The 21,451-nt window shown below is 43.1% G+C and overlaps 1 long non-coding RNA gene across 1 annotated transcript in view; it reads left to right on the forward strand.

The window, feature by feature from the left end:
• LOC142009475 (uncharacterized) overlaps positions 1-15,675 on the forward strand; it is a 34,155-nt gene extending 18,480 nt beyond the window's left edge. Inside the window, exon 3 of the long non-coding RNA XR_012644482.1 lies at positions 15,655-15,675. This is a non-coding gene — a long non-coding RNA (uncharacterized LOC142009475). The remainder of the gene's footprint in view (positions 1-15,654) is intronic.
• The last annotated feature ends 5,776 nt before the right edge of the window (positions 15,676-21,451 follow it).

Below are 21,451 nucleotides of genomic sequence, written 5' to 3' on the forward strand. Positions count from 1 at the left end.
TTTCTGCCTCTATCAAGGGCAGGCGCAGAGCTATCCAAGTGTGGGAAGAGGAAATATTTTATTTAATAAGGGTCAAGGCTTTGCCCCTGGAGAAATTTGCAACTGCAGGCATGAATTTTCCTGCATCTTAGAAGATTTTAGGGTATTGTAGAACAGAAATATTTTGGCTTGAAAGGGAAGTACCTGCCAGAAGTTTAGTTGGAATTCTGACTGGAATAACTCACAAGTAACAAATTAGGCGACAGCTGCCAGACTCCAGAGCCACACAACTCCAAATGGCAGTGCACATAGACAAAAAACAACCAGAGACCAACATCCACCTTTAAAAGCATAAACAGACAGGAAAAAAAAAAAAACGGGCAAGTTACCTCCTGCCCATTTGTAGGAATCTTGTACTCTGTTGCTGCAAAGTCCCTTTGCTCCTGAAAAATCGTGCCATGTGGGGCTATATTTTGAATGTCAAAAAGAGTTTTTATAATACAAAGCGTTAACATTATAAAAATATAACATGCTATTGGTGTGCCATAAAAATTACGCAGGAAGCTAGTGTCAGTATTACACAAACCTATAAAACAGCTCGGCAGAAAGCCAGATTTGGGGGCTGTTTGTTTGTTTAGTTATATTTCAAATGACTCAAAACCATCAAGTTGTGCATTAAGCTACCTAAGTAACTACATGTTCATATTACTGTCACTTTCATTCAGCTTTTCCTTGCATTATGACTGTTTCTTACTATCTTTTCTTAAATTAGACTGTAAACTCTTGTAGGAAATGACTGTTTACTCTAGTCTTGTGGTGTCCAACAGGCTAGCTATATGTGGCTGTTTGGCCAACTGAGTGTGGTTAGTTGGGTTGAACAATAAATATATTTTCAGAATAATGTAGCTAGTTTGCTATAGCAGTAGTGGCTACTGCTTTAGGGTGTCTAGTGTCTTTGTATAGCATTTGACCAGTGGGGTCAGATTGTGACTCAGTTCATTAGTGGCTACTAAGATACAAATAATTTCCTTATGATGTTAGGAACACTTGTTCCTTACATGACCAGAAACAGAAAAATAAATACTATACACTGCTATATAAAATTGCTACTGGAATCACACCTCTAGCATTTTACTGGAGTTGTCCAGCAGCAGGCCTGCCTGTACATTTAGCCAAATATAATGATGAATTCTGAAATTAGCGGTGGGACAAAAAACATATTGCAATTTAACAAAAGAAGAGGTGGAATTATATTCAGTAGTGAATTTTAGATGAACATAGAAAAGGATATTGTTTGCAGTACAATCTTAAAGGATCTATTCGGTTTTATCATTCATTCTCATTTTCCTTCCTACTTCTTAACAGGGTGATTATGTCTATAATATCCCACTGCAGTGTACCTAGTCTCAAGAGTGATGCTAGGAAAGGTTTCAGATTCTTGGATCTCCTTTATCACACAATCATTTTCAGCTTGTCTTCTGCACCCGCTTCCATTCTTTTTTTTTTTTTTTTACCCTTTAAATCTATGTCTTTTACCACATCTACTGTTCTTCCATGGTCATGTCACCTTTTTCCTCCTAATGTCTGCTGCCTATAACACTTATTCTTACCTTTCCTTCTCCCCAACAGAATAGCTTCAGGCCACTGTGACCCCCTCCATCAGGCGCTTTTGACAGCAAGCTGTATCACCACCCCAGTGTATCCACAAATTAATATACTCCCAGTGCTATGCACATCATACCCTCAGGCTTCTCTCTTTAATGTGACATTGATCATCCTGACACAAGATGCTCAAAGATATCAGCTTTCCTAAAATTCAGGAATGCAACAGCCAGAAAGAGAAAATTAGTGTGGCTGGAAGAAAAAAAATGTATTTACGTGTTTTAATATTAAGCTTATGTAGGTAAGGAGAGACCAGGACTGATATTTGGCCCAATTCCATATTTTAGCTGTTTATAAGAAAAAAGGGTGCCAGACTGTTTTACCTAATAGGCATGCACAAGGGTTCAGGCAGAACCCTTCAACACATTTGGACTAGTGCGTAAAAGCCATTCACAGTCCTGGTCCTTGAGCTCTGAATATCTACCATTAGCAACTGCATTAGACTGACAAAAAGGGGCAGAGAGGATGTGGGCTTTTCCATACTAGCTAGCTATGCTGAGCCAGGGCAGGGGAAATAAATGTATTTTTTAAAAGGGTGGTAGAACACCTACTTCCATGGAATGATCACGGAAGAATTCTGGCTCTTCTTACACCCCTGAGGGCTGTTAAAGCAACAAATCCAGCCCGTTGTATATTCACCAGATAACAGTTTGCCAGGTTGGTCCTTCTGTCTCAACCTCCCTCCTCCCACCCTTTACCTCCAACCCTTCATCTCTGACCCCATCCCAGAGCTCTCACCCTCTTTTGCACCCCAATCCTCTGCCTCAACCTGCAGCCTCCTCCTGCTCTCTGAATTCCGTGGTCCTCACTCTTCAGCTTGGGATCTCCTCCTGCACAACTAGCCCTCCAGCCCCACCCAGAGCCTGCAGCCCCAGTTAGAACCCTCACCTGCTTCTGCACCCCAGCCTCCTGCCCCAGCCCAGTAAAATGGATGAGGGTGGGGGAGAGTAAGCCATGGAGGGAAAGAAAAGTAGTGACTGGAGGGGGTTGGAGCCTTGAGGAAGGGACAGGGAATGGGCCGGGCCTCAGGGAAGAGGCAGGGCTAGGGTTTTTGGTTTTATGAGATCAGAAAGGTGACAACCCTATCTAAAACTACCAGGGGTATTATCACTGGCCAGACAGTACTGTTACTCCACAGCCTATGGCTCTGGGCTACTTCTTTCAGATAGAAACCTGCTCTACGTTGGCTCCCTCTGATCCCAGTTACAATAATGTTCCAGACAGAGCTTACTTTAAATAAATAGCAGTTTCCTGAAGGCCTGGGCTGAATCTAGGATAGTAAAGCAGCACCCGCCTGTTAAAAACACTCAATAGTTCAGCAGCACCACTAATTTTCCAAAGCCATATGCTGACTGGCCTTTTGTTGACATTAGATCTGTGCATCAACTCCCAGCAGTGCACCACTGGGCACTCATCACTGAAAAGAAGGGAAAAAAAAAGTCCCTTTGCTGGGTAGGTTAAAAGGACAATAAGGAAAAAATAGCAGTTGGACAAAGCTGAGAGAGGCATCTGGGGAAAGGAGAAAGAGAAGAGGTGCTAAAAGGGGAAAATGGATAGTTTTGTATTACCCCCAGGTCTCAGAGTATCCTTTCCCATTTAGGATCTGTCTGCCTGGGGATATCCAGCTGCTTGTAATGCACTTCCTGTTCTAAAGGCCAGATTATGAATGGTGCTGTATAGATTGCAGGCTGAGGGAGAGACTGTGTAAGGATACTTCTTCACTTTGCATCCCTACTGAATGTTGCTCTCCAGGCTATTAACAGCTTTTCACTATTTAATTTGTTAATTATCATAGTGTGTCTTCATTTTTACAGCTATCAAACTTGTTACTTCCATGCAAAAAGATACTAATTTAGTTATAAATTCTCCACACTATACTGCATTTTCCCCCTGAAGTTAAACCATAGTTTTTTTGAATAACACAAAGAAACGCATTAAAAATACAGAGGGTTCTTTTGTTATTGTCACTTTGTATGGGGATGTTCAACAAATGTGGGTTCAGAACAATTCTAGAAGCCTCATAGCATGACTTCTGTGTACTCTATTTTGTTCTGCCCTATTAAGGAAATAACAAAGGTTAATAAAACCAATTTGCCTGTAGAACATTCTGGCAAACGGAACTTGTACTAAACATATAGTGCCTAAGAGTCCTATTTTACTAAACAAATTAATGTTACCCTAGAGCTCTTCAGCATTATTTGCTCACTAAGAGCCAGCAGCCCAAGGTTTGTGCCTGAAAGATACAGATGAACTGGCACATTTCCTGGAAATATAAGGGAGGACAAGAAACAAGATTTCAGTAATATGTGATAAGAAAATACCCTGTCAAATATATGCAAATATCTTTTAGGAGAACCAGGAAACAGGGACTTGACTTCAAATGTGCTTGTGCAGCACGCGGCATGACAGAGGCTCAGTTCTGACTCAGGTCTGTGGTCGCCACAAAAAGAAAAGAAACAGGCACTCTGCCCCACAAATCTTATAGAAATGTCCTGGCTAATCTATCACTTGGAAAAAGTGTGAAAATTAAAAGGGGAGCCATAATCGCCCTTGGCTGCATGGCAGGTCTTACCAAAGGATGGGATAAAACTCGTGGTGCTATTTATGTTGAAGCACTTACTTTACTGTGTTTGGGGGATGGGAGTAGGATACAACTTGACCCAGTTAAACCACTTGTTTGGGGAGTCAGCCAAAAAAAGCAAAATTAAGAGAATGAAACAGCAACTTAACCTTTGGCCACTATTAAAAGACCTTGGTAATAATAAATGTTATGGGCTAAATCTTGTCCTGGACAGCTCAGTAAAGGAAAGCAGCAATCCCACACAGTGGAGGATGCCTTCCAAGAAGGGTGAGATTCCTCTGCGCTCTCTTGCAGGACAGCAACGAAGGGTCCTGTGGCACCTTATAGACTAACAGAAAAGTTTTGAGCATGAGCTTTCGTGAGCACAGACTCACTTCATCAGATGCTGGTCTTGGAAATCTGCAGGGCCAGGTATAAATAAGCCGGAGCAAGGGTGGGGATAACAAGGTTAGCTCAGTCAGCAAGGGTGAGGCTTACTACCAGCAGTTGATCTGGAGCTGTGAACACCAAGGGAGGGGAAGCTGCTTCTGTATTTAGCCAGCCATTCGCAGTCTTTGTTTAAGCCAGAACTGAGGACGTCGAATTTGCAGATGAATTGTAGCTCAGAAATTTCTCTTTGGAGTCTGGTCCTGAAATTTCTTTGCTGCAGGATAGCTACTTTTAAGTCTGCTACTGTGTGGCCTGGGAGGTTGAAGTGCTCTCCTACAGTGCTAATACATGATGGCCAATACTATCCTGTACTGTAAACCTACTGACCGCTACGCCTACCTTCATGCCTCCAACTTCCATCCCAGACACACCACACGATCCATTGTCTACAGCCAAGCACTAAGATATAACCGCATTTGCTCCAACCCCTCCAACAGAGACAAACACCTACAGGATCTCTACCAAGCATTCTTGAAACTGCAATATCCACCTGAGGAAGTGAAAAAAGCAGATCAACAGAGCCAGACGTGTGCCACGAAGCCTCTAACTAGAGGACAAGCCCAAGAGAGAAACCAACAGAACACCACTAGCCATCACCCACAGTCCTCAGCTAAAACCTCTACAGCGCATCATCAGGGATTTACAACCCACCCTGGACAATGATCCCCCCACTTTCACAGACCTTGGGAGGCAGACCAGTCCTTGCCCACAGACAACCTGCCAACCTGAAGCAAATCCTAACCAGCAACTATACACCGCACCACAGTCACTCTAAATCAGGGACCCATCCATGCGACAAACCTCGTTGCCAGCTCTGCCCACATATCTACACCAGCAACACCATTACAGGACCTAACCAGATCAGCCACACCATCGTGGGTTCATTCAGCTGCACATCTACCAACATAATTTATGCCATCATGTGCCAGCAATGCCCCTCTGCTATATACATCGGACAAACTGGACAGTCTCTACGTAAAAGAATAAACGCACACAAATCAGACATCAGAAATGGCAATATACAAAAACCCACAGGAGAGCACTTCAATCTCCCAGGCCACACAGTAGCGGACTTAAAAGCAGACTCAGGCTTCTACTGATGCAATGGACTCAGTTCATTTGCTTTCCCATGGAGCCTGATAAGCCTAACTGGTATTCAGGCATGGAACCATTGCCTGTTGTGGCCCAAGCTGTGCACAGTTGTGGCCCATGTGACATACAGAAAAATGAAGGAAAAATGAAGGATGAGCCCCCCCGTAACATAGAGAGCTACGTATGCGACTCACAGTGGTAAATGGGTTGAGACCCACTGCTCTAAGGCAGGGGTAAGCAAAGTGTGGGGGCGGGCCCTCTCAGGGAGCATGACATTTCAAAAGGGGGGGTGCTAGGACTCCAGCTTATCCATCTCATTAAAACGTTAAAGTATATTACTGTTTTTATGTATTTGTATTCACATTTAAACACCGATTACTAAACTTTTTTACATTCCACATACTTATTTTCTTACATGTGCCAAAAAGGTTTTTTTTCCCCCATATGAAAATAACCAAAATTTCTCTGTTAGTTTGGATTACATTAAACAGGTTGGGGAGGGCCCTACTAATTGCAGGAATGAAAAATGAGGCCCGATGTAAAAAGTTTGCTCACCCTTGCTCTCGGGAGTAATTTATGCAGCCAATGGACCCTACTAGAACATTAAGTTTTGCCTTTAACTATAGGCTGGCTCCTAAAAGACACTGTGCCATCCTCGAAGAGCCTGTTGAGGAACAAATGACTTACGATACAAAATTCAGGTGGAGGTGGCTACAGTGCTTGTGGTATCAACAGAGCCATCTAATTGAGTCTGCATGCTGCACTGTACCCCAGAAAGACTGTGTCCTGCTATATAGAGAGAGAATGTAGTTCCCAGTGCTTGATCTTTCCTTGTTAAAGAAACACAGAGGGATGAAGCCCTTAGTTTATTTCCAAGAGCCCTGAACACATTTTTCCCTTAATTGTTTACTGCTTCTACACATTCTTTAATTAGAATAGTTTGTATGGATTATAGTAATCAAAATAGCAAGTATATCAAAGAAGTGCAGAATGTAGTGCCAGATCTCCCAAGATTTCTTTGATAGGTAGGAAGGGAAGAACTGGGGAGGAAGCACGGAGCAGTTAAGTGCTTAAGACAGATACTTTCTCACAAGCTACAGCAACGGTGTTGGCAGGCTAAATTAACATGGAGATTGTGGAGATGTGAATCCTACTCATGCTTGCTAAAAATAGTCAATTTGATCATAAATTTTCCTATTTCTAGACAAGTGTTTCTAAAAGTATGGCTCCTGGATTGCCAGTGCTCCACAAGTCAACTCCAGAACAAAAGATTTTGAGAAGAGGAGGAGACTGAGGTATTGGGAGCTGCCTCAGTACAGGAGCTCTTAAAAAAAAAAAGTTGTCTACAGATGGAAAAAAAAACTTTGGAGACACTGCTCTAGTTCTTCACGGCTGTGTCTAGAATAGCCCTGACCTTCGGAGGGGGCATGGTAATTAGGGTGTTGGGAGATTACTAATGAAGCGCTGCGGTGCATATGCAGCACTTCATTAGTCAAAATCTCCCCTACGGCAACTTCAAAGTGTGAAACTTCGAAGTGCCAGCTTGCGTGTAGCCCCAGGTCGGCCGTGGGTACTTCGAAGTGCCCACGCTACATCTAAGTCCCTTTACTCCTCAAACCTGACCCATGGCTACACGCAAGCTGGCACTTCGAAGTTTCACACTTTGAAGTTGCCGTAGGGGAGATTTTGACTAATGACGTGCTGCATATGCACCGCAGCGCTTCATTAGTAATCTCCCAACACCCTAATTACCATGCCCCCTTCGAAGGTCGGGGCTATTCTAGACACAGCTTATGTGATTGCAATATTACTGTTTTCTATTGCAGTAATTCTCAGTCAGGGTACGCATACCCTAGAGTATGTGGGGTTTTCCAGGAGGTACATCAACTATTTTAAATATTTGCCTAGTTTTAAAACATGTTACATAAAAAGAAATAGTAAACTTGGTACAAACTAAGATTTCATACAATTACTTGTTACCACTGCTCTATATGTAGTAGTAGGCATCCTTCGATCCCGAGGGATCATGGGTTTGTGCCCCGGTTGGACTGATTCGAGCAGCGTCTTCTGTGGCTGTGCAATCCAATCCGGGAGTGGCAGTCCTTTCCGCACTGTGAGCAGCAGTAGTCAGATGTCGCTCTGGTATCACGGGCACGGATCTTCCTGAGGGCTCTCCTGTCTTCCGCTTCCTTCACCAAGGTAGTTTCATACATAACAAGAGCTTCCTTCACTCCCTGTTGCCAGGCGTGCCTGTCTCAGGCGAGCGAATGCCAGGTGTTCACGCTGATAGAGAGATCGCTGAGGTCACGCTTGCACGTGTCTTTGTAGCGCAATTTAGGTCGCCCTTTCGGCCTCTTTCCAGATGCCAGTTCGCCGAAGAGGAGGTCCTTTGGTATTCGGCCATCTGTCATGCATGAGACATGGCCCAGCCAGCGCATACGCCTCTGTTTGAGAAGGGTGAACATGGAGGAGGTGCCTGCCCTCTCAAGCACTGCGCTATTGGGGACCTTGTCCTGCTATGAGATACCGAGTATGCACCTAAGGCAGCGCATGTGGAATGTGTTGAGCCACTGCTCTTGTTTTGAGCGCAAAGTCCATGTTTCACAATATATACTGCTCTGTATATTGTGCACCAAAATATAAGTACAATATGTATATTCCATTTATAATTATACAGTAAAAAATGGAAATGGGAGCGCTTTCAGTATTTGTGTGCTGTGACACTTTCGTATTTTAGGTCTGATTTTGTAAGCCAGCAGTTTAAGTGATATGAACCTTGGGTTACACAAGACAAACCAAACTTCTGAAAGGGGGACAGTGGTCTGACAAGGCTGAAAGCCACTGCTCCCCAGCAGTGTTCTAAACCTTCTCATTGAATGCGTTTTGTGATCCTGTTATTAAGTGCTGACCGCATGGGTCAGTGCTGTATACATGTATTCTGATCTTTAACTCTGCTTACTTGGCTCAACTACCATCTTTTTATGTAAATGTCACCACTCTGAAGCTGCAAGTGCTGAAAACATTTTGAACTTATGATTATTGACTCATTTCGGTCACAACATTTTGCCAGCATGTTGAAATCACAAAAGCATCCATTTAGTGGGTTAGCAGTGGGCCTCAGATGATAAAAAGTGAATTGTGCATGCTCACAAACTAGGCTAAATATATAGCTGGTGAAATGAAACTTACACCCTTTCCTAGCCATCAGTTCAATGAAGAGTGTGATGCATATGTATAATGATTAGATGAACACACACATGCATCTTAAGTTAAGAGACAGAACTAATAAAGCAGAAAATAGACACCATCTCACTAAAGTTATTTTCCCTCCTTCCACATACCCTAAGGAGGGAGGAGGTTAGAACAACACAACTACTAGAAACATTGGAAATGAACAAGCTTTTTCTTCCTCTCTCGCCCCACATGAGGTACCACAGACTCAAAAATATCACAATAACCAAACTGCCAGGAAAACAACCTCCATTTTCAGATTGCTCTGGGCTAGAAAAATTATATTACATCAAATATGCAAAATGGGCCTCCTGAGGGCCATATCCAGAACTTGAAAAATAGACTCGCACTATACCGTACAAAGCAATCTCAAGGATGCTGTAAAATGTGGATTAAATAACAGTTAGTGTCTCATTCTGGGAAGCAAATAGGGAAATTGGGAAGGAAAGGTTGGCAAAAACTGTTCTAAGGCCATCTATTGTTTTTCAAATAAGTATATTTGTCCTTTGATTCGGTCACTCCTTTCAGGTCCCCTCTATAATATGAGAGTTCAATGCTTTAACATAGTTATGGACAAGTATGTGCTGTCCACTCTACGTATTTTAAGTGTGTTTTAAATGAGCTCGTCAACATTTTGAGTTGTAATGGAGGAGTTATAGCTTGACAATGTCCTGTGTACTCACAAATGATGCCCATCACAACAATTATTTTTCTTTTTTTCTTTTTTTTTTTTCTTAAAGTTCTCCATGATTCATGTGTTGTAGTATAAACCAAGGAGTCAGGTGCATTATTACCAATTAGAAAAGCTTTTGGAGATTTCACATTAATGAAATATCATGGGTGTTACATGGTGTTGTTTTCTGAAGGGTGGAAAAAGTCAACTCTGGACAAAAAAAAGACATTTTACTCTTAAAATTGAGATTACATGCTGTCTTGGCTTTTGTGCTATCCCTTTGCATGAGGCAAATTTCACTTTAAGTGTGACGAGTTAGGGTATTTGGGGGAATTAGGATAAATTAGAGTTTGGAAATTTGGGGGTCTAGACCCAGGGCTGTTTCATAATGTAGTCTAAGTAACGTAAAGTAGAGACATGGAAAAGATACGGTGCTCAGTTTCAGATGGTGTAAATTACTATATCGTAGAGAATGGACTGTGGACATCGGGGACTGTTCACGTTTGTGGCAATGAGCTTTCACTTGGCCTACTTTTTGGGAGTAAGGGCACTTTGAAGTTGCGTGGGCACTTTGAAGCGCCCGTGGCTACACAGCTTGCCAGCACTTTGAAGTTGCTAACTTCGATGTTCACGCAGCGAGAATTAGCCAAATGAGGTGCTGCATATGCATCGCAGCACCTCATTGCTATTCTCCGCCTGGGCTGATTACCCTGCCCCCTTCGAAGACAGGGGCTCGTGTAGACAAGCCCAAAGAGATGAGGTTTAAAAAAAAAAAAACACAGCCTTGATCCAGATCCAAGCTTTCCCTCAGCTTGGGTCAGGAATCATAGGTCAGACCTATTAAAGGAAACAGGCATATCAGGAGCCAAATCTCATAAATCCAGGCATTTCTGAATCTAGGTTTTGAGGTAAATACTGTGTCTAATCAAAGTTACAATGAATTTCATGCTCATATCATAGACATTCCTGCTTATAGCCCCTTGTCCACTACACAAAACCACACCATTTGACGAAGTGGGTCTTTGCCCATGGAAACTTATGGTCCAAAAAAATCTATTATTCTATAAGTTGCCACAAGACTTCTCATTGTTTTTGTGGATACAGACTAACTCGACTACCCCTCTGATACAAAACCACCCCAGTGTCATCAGGTACCATTTGGACCTTATAATCCTGAGGAATCCTACGCAGGAAAAGCTGAGATGGTTGAACATCAGCCTGGAAGTGCACTTACAGAAGTAGGCAAGGATGCACAGCATATGCGCCATTTTGCGTCAAGATCAAGTTAGACCTTAATTCTACCGTGTGTTACATCCATTCATTAAACTGGACAATAAAAGACTCACACACTGATTTATCAGAATATTGCACATGGAACATGACTAAGTCTGGCAAAATAGAAAGCATTGCCGACAAGGCAGAGAGAGAGAGAGATTAAATTGAGGCCTGGAATTTTACAGCAGCACAATCTCAGTTTGGAGTGTGTAGCTACCAGTTCAGTAGCTTGGAAGTTGTTTTTTTTTTAAATGTGAAGTGTTAACAGTGAATACTGATGGAGATCCATGCTGTTCATTGTGAAAGAACACATTCTCCCCTGTCTTGCACACACACTTGACTTGCCTCTGGTTCAATCCTGTCTTGATATATTTTAATCTAGGCCAATTTAGGATGTTAACAGCATGTAAATGTGTTTTCCACATGAGCTGCCAAAGAAAGGGTTTTGAGCTGGAATTGTGTTAAGCTGATTACTTCTTTTAATTTCTTCTTAATAACACAGCATTTTTAATTGTTCGAATCATAATGATTGATGTAGCTGTTTAGAGATCCAAGGAGATGCAAATGAAAACTAATAAATAATGCCTTAGGAATATAAAATCAGAACTGTTCTGCCATGGCAACAGCAAATTTTCTTTAAACTACACATTCTGCAGTGTTGCCCTCTCCACATGTACAAGATAATTTCACGTAGAGGAGAACTGGGGAAAAGAGAGATCCTATAAGGAAATAGATTCACTTTGTTAGAAAATGTGCTAAATAATATACATGCTGTCCTCTCACAGCGTGCGTTTTCTCTTGCCATTCCATGAGATGAAATGTTTCCCGTCCAAGTGCTGTTTGGAAAATGGAATGTGTTTAACCTAAGACATTGCTACCTGCACTTTCATTCAAATGCATTTGTGACCATTTAGAAAATCTGAGATATCTGCTGTTTTCCCCAAATAGATGTGCATTTTCTCCAGTGCTGTTTTTCCTTTATCTCATCCCCTTTCTTCAAAGCTCAGACAAGCTATTGTAAATGAAAACCACCACCAAAAACAGACCAGAAGCATGTATCACTTCCACGCTGATAATTTTATAATTTCCATAATAAGCAGGGATAGTGTAATGAAATCTTTACAGGCCTGTTTTAATATGCAAATTAGAGTTACATGTTTTCTCATTCACAGCAAAGCTGTGTGTCAGCTGTACTATGACAAAACATGAGCGCGCATGTTTGATACAGAATGTGACATATATTATTTAAAGACAAAAGCCACACACACACACACACACACACACACACCCAACCCAGGGCGTTTGTACTGCTCTTAGGGAGCTGCACTTCTTCCCCCTCCCGCCATCTGAAAATCAGTACAACTAACGTAGGCTCTTAAAAGAAGGCTATTTGCCATAATTATATTTGCTATTTCCTCTCCTTTCAAGACACTTTGGTGGTAGACAATTGCCTTTTACATTAATTTGTTAGTGAGGGAATATTTTGCTAGGTGGATGATTTTCGTATCTTAGAAGCAGCAGATAAAATGAGATTTGAATTACGCCTCTTGAATGGCACGCTGCATGTGAAACAGTTACAGCCTCATCTGAATAGTAGGGAGAGGGACCCTGAGTTTTGCCGGTGACTCAGAATCTGGATTTCAAATGTTAAACGTAGGGTAGCCGCGCCTTGTACCATTGGGAAGTTTTAACATGCTCACACTGTGGGAGTTCCATAGCACAGGAAATGTCGTCTTAACAGCAAAGCTGCTGCCTGCGTTAAGCCCTACTGTTTAGCGATGAGCTCCATCCCGGCTTCCCAGTGATGAAATGGAAATAAGTAGTCCACATAGTTTCCCTTACATTGAGCTTCCTGGTGTGTCGCTCAGCTTTGAAATTATGGCTTCATCACAGCAGTTTGAACAGCTGCATAAAGTTTATACAAAACCAAATACCACGCCCCCCCCGTCACCACTCTCCTCCTCCGTGTTTAGCTCACTCTGATTTTTTAAAACAATGTTTTCACAAGAGAAACACTTAAACAACCCAGAAAAGGGAGGAATTACAGAAAACAACAGTGTAGAACAAAGGTGAATCCTTTTTTAAAAAAAAAAACAGGAAAAGTAACATTGTGTTCACTGAAGCTTTAGGGACTTAAGACCCTGTATTTTACTCAAGTTTGGAGCTGACTGAAATCACAGAATCGAATTATGCACCTTATAGTATTGAGAGATCATAGTGTAGGAAAACCCCATTCATGGCAGTAGGGGAGGATTATTTGTAGTTCCTGTAATTGACAAAAAGCACCACAGGGCAACTAAAAGGGAGGGGAGGCGGGGTGGAAATAGTATGGAAGGAGTTATTTGATTTTCTGCCCACGGTTTTTGATTTCAGTATTGAGCTGTTACAACTAATAAGTGATGCACTATAATTGGGCTGTGCTCAATAAATCTCACAATTCAATTTTAATTAAAAAAAAACAAGCAAACAAACAAAAAATAAAGATGGAAAGGAAAGCATTGCATTTTTTTTCCTTCTCTAACATTTTAGGTATTCCGAGAGCAGGGGTAGGTAATAATTTTTGATAGGGGGAAGGCCACTCCAAGAATTTGGTAAGTGGTAAAGGGCTGCACTCTTCCATGATATTAATAGGGGAGGTGCGGTGACTGGGATGGTGCTTGGGGTAAGAGACTGGGGTGCAGGAGGTGGTGTTGGATCGGGGGGAGTTTAGGTGAAGGCAGTTGTGACTTAGGGTAGGGGACTGAGGGCAGTGTCTGTAAGGAGGTATGGGTGCAGGAAAAGGGGCAGAGGGTTTGGGTTATGTAGGGTAGAGGGGCAAGAGTGAGGGGGGCAATTATTGGAGGAAAAAAGGTGCTGGGGTGCCAGAGGTAGGCTCTGGCTGGGAGATGCTTACTTGGGCAACTCCCAGCCAGCAGCCCAGCAGGTACCTCAGCTAGGTTCTCTTCTTTCCATGCTCTGGCAGGCCTCTCAGGCCACCCAGCTGAGGGGCCATCTGTAGCTGTGAACAGGTGAGAGCCTGAGGGGAGTAAAGTAGGCAGTGTCCTTCACGCGCTGCCTGTTCTTCAAACAGGCAGCTCCCATTGGCTGGAAACTGGCCTGTGAGAGCTAAGAAATTGTTCTGTGGGTGGGGACAATGCACCAAGTCTTTTCTCCCTTGGGCTTGCAGCTGTTCACAAATGGCTCCACAGCCAGCTTTTCAGAGCTGTATGTGGAGGGGTGAGGCAGGCAGGGAGCCTGGCTGAGGTTCCTGCTGTATCTGCAGGCCAGATCTGACCCGTGGGTTGTAGTTTGCCTGGCCCTGTCCTAGACACACTCAAGGACATATTTTCAAAACTAGTTGCCTGTATTGTACCAATAAAACACACATCCTCAGAACTCACATTTGCGCAGTGTAAAAGGGTAACAGAACATGCGTTTTGTGAGGTAAATGCCAGGTTTTCAGGTGCAGCAGGCATGCATACATGCAGCTGTGGTGGGAATTATAAGAAGCAGCCATTTCAGAAAATTTAGCCTGGATTATATTTAGTCACTATATCAACGCCTCTTGGACTCACTGCCTACTCTCTTTCCTTCAATGTCACAAAATCCTTCAGCACATAGTCCCTGTTTTCATTGTCCCTCTTCTTGTTCCTACCACAGAAGACCATGGCATAATTCTTTCCCATATCTCTCAGCCAACTTGCCTTTCTTAAAACACGCCGCATCGCCCATCCCATTAACGTATGGAGATATACCTATCCCCTAGAGCTGGAAGGGACCTTGAGAAGTCTAGTCCCCTTCCCTCTTGGCAGGACCTATCACCATCCCTGACTTTTTTTTTTTTTAAATCTAGTTGCTCTAGATCCCTAAATGGACCCCCTAAAGGACTGGCCTCACAACCCTGGGTTTAGCAGGCCAATGCTCAAACCATTCAGCTACCCCTCCCCCACATTGCCTCATTATTCAGAAACCTTTGATAAAATTTGAAAGGCTACGACCTTCAGAAAAATGCTGCACGTGTCCTTCTCCCCACAAATACACTTTCTTTTTTTAATCAATACAGTAAACCCTCACATTTTCACACAAGTTGAGGGGAGAGAGGAAGCAGGCTACTGCCCGATTCCCAGCTCCCCTGGTCTTGCAGGAGCCGAGAAACCGACCAGCCCACCAGGGCTGATCCATTTCCTGGGTCCCAGACTGGTAGGGAGCCAGGAACCAGGGGGCAGCCTGGTTCCAGTATCCCTGTGGCTTGCGAGATGAGAAAACTGACCAGTTCATGGCTGGTCAATTTCCTGGGTCCCACAAGCTGAGGAGAGGGGAACCAAGCAGCAGCCTCATCTCAGGCTGCCGCTTGGGCCTGGGCTGGGAGCCCAGCCTCTTCCCTGCCATGGGGCTGGGGCTGGGAGGGGCGGGGGAGGAGGAGGAGGAGGAGGCAGGCACGGGGGTGGGGTGAGCCAGAACCAGACTGCAGGGGGTTTGAACCAGAGCCGCACACAGGGGTTTGAAATGGGGCCGTATACAGGGGGCTTGAACTGGGGCCGGAATGAAGGTTTGAACTGGGGTTGTGGACTGAGCTGCAGCCATGGTGGTTGAACCTGGCAGGGGTTGAACTGGAACTGTGTGGTGGCAGGGAGGGGGTTGAACCAGGGCCATGGGGGACAGTGGGAGCGGGATTTTGAGTTGCGCTTAACTTGCGTTAACGTGCATTTTGAGGGTTTACTGTAATTAATATCTTCTCCCTGTCATTGAACAGTGTCTTCTAAAATCAAACTGGATTATATAAGCCTGTTATATTTCCCACTATGGGTCTTCAGAAGGTTTCGGTCACAAGACAACATACCTCGGAGGTGGATTTCAGTTAGCAGACACTCAGTTTGGAGGGGAAAAAAAACCAAACCCAACTTTGCTAGTATAATTTTCTTAAGTGGGTCTGTCCCACGAAAGCTCACCACCTAATAAATTATTTTGTCAGTCTTTAAAGTGCTACTGGACTGCTTTTTTGTTTTGATAGAATCTAGACGAACGTGGCTCTCTCTCTGTCATTACGTACTGCTCGTGGAAAAGGACACATGTAAATAGGTAGGTGGGATGTGTTTGTTTTCTCTCCTTCTGATGCTTTCCAAGTGTAATTCTCTCACTCATTCAAAACAAATAAATATCCTAAGCAAATTTTCCAGCAAAACGTGAGTTTAGTAAAGATGAAATATTTACTATAAAGCTGAGTCTACACTACAAAGTTCTGTCTACAGAAGAGGCCTTTTGTTGACAAAACTAGGGAACGTCTACGCTGCAAATGCATTCTGTCTAGAATCTGTCAGCAGAACGCAGCCTTGTTCACCATGGAGTTCTGTCTTGAAAGGTTGAGACGTGGCACCTCTGTAGACAGAAGAATAGCGTAGACACTCTGGGGAGGTCCTCTGTCAACAGAGAGGGCTTCCGGTTCACCAGGCAGCTCTGTTTGCAGAACTTCCGGTTGGCTGTTCTGTCGACAGAGGACTGGGCATTCTGTCCACTCACTGTCGACAGAGGGCATTGACGGGAAAGCCTGTATTAGGTGTTGACGTGTTCTGTAGGTAAAGGTTCTGTTGGCAAAACTCTGTCCACTGTGACTTCTGTAGACAGAACTTTGTAGTGTAGACCCAGCTAAAGTGTTCAGAGATGACAAGCCTGTCACATCCCTCTCTCTGTTTTATAGTCAGCAGGTCAGTTATTTTATCTGAAGGCCTGATTTGACCTTAGGCAGAAGTGCACAAGGTCACAAGTTGATATCAAATATAGCATTGGCCATGAGGGTAATACCTCATTTCTTCAATCTGATACCTAAAACATTATTTAATTTTTCAGTAGTCCTCTGAATCATATTTACCCTAATCAATTAAATGCAAACAAGTTTTATTGATACCTATGGAGGCATTAAAGTTTGGTGAAGATTTAGCTGTGTATTCAAACTGCAGAGGTCTGTGTAAATGAACTGTTTACCATATACTCTGGTATGTTACTTATAAGTATGTTCTAAGAAATGAGGATGATAACTCTCTCGGAAACCAATATTATTCAAACAGGTGTAGAAAAAATGGTATGGGTCCTCTTAAATTCTAGTGTTCTAGCCTTATCACATCTGCTTCGTGCTTCAGCTGGTAGACACTTAAAAGGTTATCCAAGTAAATGCTTTAGATGAAACCTGGAGATAGCTATGGACCAATCTACGAGGAGCTGAGTTCCAATTCTCTTTATTTATGACCAGTGAGAGTACTATAAAACAGGACTGTACCCTTTTATTTGCTCCTTAGGGATGCATAAAGGCAACTAAAAAGTACAGTTGGGTATTTTTTAGATTAGGAGCATTGTGTCTCCAATTCACATTAGCAATAATGACTTTTCTTCACTTAAAGAGTCTATGGCAACTCCAGAACCAGCAAAATGATGACTTCAAGATAAAAGACTAAAATCTCATCACTGAGGGAAGGAGGGAGTTGCAGTGAAATTGTATTTTTTGTTAACATCTGTGAACTCTTAATGTCTAATGAACACATGGGGGAAAAATTATCTCTATTACTTTCAAGTAGCTTTAATTAAGGTAAAAGTGCTTACAACCAATGCTGTTGAGACCCTCAAATTCTCCAGTTAAATCAGGAAAGACCAGCTTTAATATGTCTGATATTTCAAGAGTCAAAAATCCAGTATGTCTCTGCATCTGGTCCTGTCCCTTCCCTTTACCCCAACCTAACCAAATACCCACGGAAACCTTTTTTATACAGTAAACCCTCAAAATACATGAATTCAAGTTGCGTGGAACTTGCTTTAACGTGAGTTATGCACAATTTGAAGCTCCTCTGTGGACACTTACTGCTGCCTTCCCCCAGGCTGCAACTGCAGGCAGCTAGGCAAGCTAGAAGCCCCTTCTCTCTGCCTTCCCCCAGCTGTGAAGTTGTCAGCTGTGCTGCTGGAGGCAAGGAGAAGCAGCCAGGAAACTGACCAGCCCTACTGGGTTGGTCAGGGTTTCCCAGCTCCTGGAGGCCCAGGGAAGCCAGGAAGCAGGCTGCAGCCAGGTTCTCTGCCCCCACAACTTGTGTGAAAATTTGAGTTACGCGGGAATTGCAAGAACTCAGCCTCCTTGAAACTTGAGGGTTTACTGTACAGCAGATGTTAAAAGAAGATGGAACAAACAATTATAAATATTTTGCAGCTGACTGGTAACATCAGTGGGAGTGGAGGCTGCTCAGACTATCATATATGTTATTTAAATAAAGCTCTTGGTTCAGCCAGCTAGATGTGTGCAAAGTCTTCACACATTATTATAACCTGTAGTGCTCTAACAAGGAAGTGGGAAGCACTGAGAAATAGCAGGGGAAGAAATGAAAGTGGAAGTGGGAAGGGAAAGGAGAGTGACTTCTTAGTTTCCATCTGCTAGGGATTAATCAAAGGTTTCCAAAAAGTGAGACCAAATCTTTTCAGATATATCTGAGGCCCTTCTCCTAAAGATTAACCAATGCTTTAGCTACTGAGTCAGCCAACTCACAGTTCAGCTTCTATCCCTGGAGGCCAGCTAGTCTTCCATGTAGGTAATACGAGTAAATTGGTAACAAGCACTGCTCCATAAACCAAGCTTTCTACCATGATAGGAGAGATCCCACATCACAGTTCTGGGAAATAATTTTTAAAGAGTTATTCATGACCATATTAATGCTCCTGACCCTTCTAGACATAAGAATTTTATTCTGGGACAGTCCTCCTTTCATTTCACATTCTATTCCCTTTTTTTTTTTTGAGGGGGGGAGGGGTGTCTTTTCTCTCTGCCCCCAGCTTATATTTGTTAAAAAAAAATCAGTCAAATACTGTTTTTATGTGTGCAGGCATATGAATGTGTGTTTTTATTTCTATATGGAGAGATATAGACATAATCTGAAGGGGGAAGCTTACAGGAAGTGAAAGCATTAGACTACTGTACTGTAAATATGTAGTTGTTTAAATACATGTGGTATTTATGCAAAAGGCAAAAGCCTTGTACCACAGTCACTCAAAGCATCTACTACACTGTAGATGTGCTACAGCAGTTCAGACGGTATTACTGCTGTAGAAAAGAGCAGGGCTTCCCTTGTGTTTTTTCAGAATAGCCACTGCACTTAAAAAAAAAAGAAAAGAAAAGAAACATGGAAAGAATTTTTTACTCAGAACATATGTGGCTAGATAATCTGAACTCCGTTTCCACTTAGAGCCTTAGCTCACATGGAAATAATTTTTTAACCAGCTGGGAGTGGTTCCCTAACAGTTCCTGAAGCTGTACCCCCGCCCCCGCCACCCCCCATCTCCTATCCCATCCACCCTGGCTCATTTTTGGAGCTACACCCAGTGTGCAAAGTGACCTGTGCATATAAAGTGACACTCATTGTTATTCTAAAGAGGGGAAGGGCATAACTGACCACTTACACTCACTAGGCGATTCAAAGCATGATCTGTACTGTCAATATGAGAAACTCACAAATGATACGGTGATGAAATGCAAGGATATTAGCTTTTCATTGTATTCTTGCAACATGGCAATGCACTTTGTACAGATAACATAAGAAAACTGAAGAGCCAGTTAAAGAAGTAGGTGGCTTGTTTAAAAATCTAAGTTCTGTAGGCCCCGTCTCAGAACATACTATAAGGAAGTGGTGGGCAACCTGCGGCTTGTGGGCTACATGTGACCTATTGGAAGGGGTGTCATTTGGGAGGGCAAAGGGGGGCAGTAGCCTCCCCCAAAAAACTCTGCCACTGCAGGACTTTGGCTCTTGCCTCCCCACTAGCCAGCAGCGTGATGAATGTACAGCACTATTTATGCATCTCTAGCTGAGCTATTTCTCTCAGTCTCAATGCCTCCACCTGCTCCCAGCACACTGATTGAAAAGTTAGTTCACTCTTCTCTCTCCTTCCCCTTCCCCCTGGCCTGGCTATTCTTTGTTCTATGAATGCTTTGCTGTCAGAGCAGTGGAGCTAAAGAATGACTTCCTGCTGGGATCTTTCCCTGCTGTCAAACAAACATGCTGCCACGCCACAAACATTGCTTATATTACACTTACAACTTTCCTTTTTTAACCCCATCTCTCCAATTTTGGTGTGAATGATGGTATCCAAGGGTCGGGCATCTATTCTTCCATTTAGTTCCACTTCACACATGTCCAAGGGATCTTTGCTTTACAATGGGCTGTCAGACCCAGTGACTCCCCGCCACTCAGGGTTCCATGTGAGGCACATGACCCCCCCCAACTTTGACCTTTTCTCCCCACCCCTCTCGCACACTGGGGGCTCTGCACTTTCCTACTCCTCCCTCTCAGCACTTCTGGAGTGGCACGAATCCACTGATTTGTAACTTTCAAGCTCTGGGAGGGAGGGGCAGGAGTGGAGACGGAGCATGAATCAGCTGTTTCAAGATACTCGGAAAGTGCTGGTGGGAGCCATGGGATCTGCTATGGGATGCGCTTGGGAGAGGAGGTGGGGAAGAGGCTGGGCAGGGATCTGCTATTGCACAGTATGTGTAAATGTTTTGTTTTTTATTATTTGAAGTTGATGACAAATTCTGTTACTCTACGAATGACAAACATTTCCACTTCTTTGGAAATGTTCAGCCTGCCACGTATTCATGTCATTAATCTTATTCTTTGGGGTCATGGTTAGTGCACCTGCCTGATTGCAATCTTGCAGCCCACTGAGACAAAGAAAGGCCATTCATGCAACCAACTCACTACCCTTGGCTGCCAATCACTGCTACAAGGGCACAAAAGGACGGATTATCTGAATACTGATGATGGCAAATAAACCCCAAAACAAAATTGGTTATGTCCCCAAAAATCAGTGCTTCAAACTACTGAGATTGGACCATGTCATTTAACTCAACCCTCAATAAGCTATTTGATCTGTCACAACTCACATTCCTTAACCCCTCCCCCGTGGTATATTTATTGGGCATTGGTATGAACACGTAAGTACTAAATGCCAGCAGCAAGCCCTTGTTGGATTATTCCTTGCTAAACCAGGAAATAGTTCATAAAGGATGAACTGCTGAGGTGGTTGAGGCTAACTTCAGAATCAGATGTGTGTGCATGTGTGGTAAGTTACAATCCTAATACTGCAAAAATGTGAACAATTAACAGAAACAATGATAATGAATTATTTCCTGTGGCATAGCAAACATGGGATGCTTTTGCATGTGTGGCCACCAAAGTACAACAGTATTGATTACTTAGAAAAAGAGAGCAATATTTTATTTAAAACAGAGAACTGCAAATAGATGAGGCTGCATGTTTAAGACCTATACTGGACAGGGATTTAGGATCCAAATGATCTTTTCAGTCCAGCATTTACTTATGTCCTAAGTGAGAATATATGAGCCTAGTAGTTCAGTGAAGTATCAACAGTAGTTAGCTCATCCATACTACAAACTAAAATGGGTCAGTTTTTTCCCCAATGTTACTCAATGGCTGTATCTACTCTTGCCCCCAACTTTGAAGGGGCATGGTAATCAGGGCCATGGGAGATTACTAATGAAGTGCTGCGGTGCATACGCAGCACTT

This window comes from Carettochelys insculpta, chromosome 2, assembly GCF_033958435.1.
Source record: "Carettochelys insculpta isolate YL-2023 chromosome 2, ASM3395843v1, whole genome shotgun sequence".
Lineage (NCBI taxonomy): Eukaryota > Metazoa > Chordata > Testudines > Carettochelyidae > Carettochelys > Carettochelys insculpta.